We start from the raw sequence: 774 nt of genomic DNA, 5'->3' as shown, positions 1-774 counted from the left end.
CCCCAGGAACAGCACCCAAGCTTGTCTGTTTAAGCTGAGGACTTTCAGATCACCCGCAGAGCAACTATCAGGGTCAGAGGACACTAGCTGGAGAGCCAGCAAGGCTGCTCAGGGTCACCCACCTCAGCCAAAGAGCAACATCCAGGCACTTTTCCCAAGAATGCTAGATTTCACCTACAACCATGGCAACCCAACCCAGTATCCCCCATTTCAGCAAGGAACTTCTGAGTGCCCCATTGCCTAGGCCATGGAGGCATTCACAGACAACTCTGATGTTGAATATAATCAAAGTAACCACACAAAGACTATACTACTGCATCTACCCAGACCCAAAACTAAAACACTGTACCCAATGGTCAATATTAAACACATCTACAGAAAGGAGTCTCTCTCCTCAAAAGCTACTCCTGAGTATCAGAAGAAGTAACTGCTCNCTACAGAAAGGAGTCTCTCTCCTCAAAAGCTACTCCTGAGTATCAGAAGAAGTAACTGCTCAACTAGATACCTAGACATCATCATTGGGATACTAGAAATAAGAAAAAGAAAGAAAAAAAAAAAAAGAAAAGAAAATATGACACACCCATAGGAATAAAATAATTCTCCAGTACCAGGCCCCAAACAACAGGAAACCTATGAAGTGACTGAAAAGGAATTGCAAGCAACTCAAAAGACATAGACTGGCTGAATAAATTCAAAAACTAGATCCAATTATATGCTGCCTGCAAGAAACTCAGCTCACCTGTAAAGACTTAAACAAACTAATAGTGAAGAAGA

Source organism: Galeopterus variegatus, unplaced genomic scaffold, assembly GCF_000696425.1.
Source record: "Galeopterus variegatus unplaced genomic scaffold, G_variegatus-3.0.2 Scaffold1446, whole genome shotgun sequence".
Classification (NCBI taxonomy): Eukaryota; Metazoa; Chordata; class Mammalia; order Dermoptera; family Cynocephalidae; genus Galeopterus; species Galeopterus variegatus.
This window is presented reverse-complemented; position numbering follows the sequence as displayed.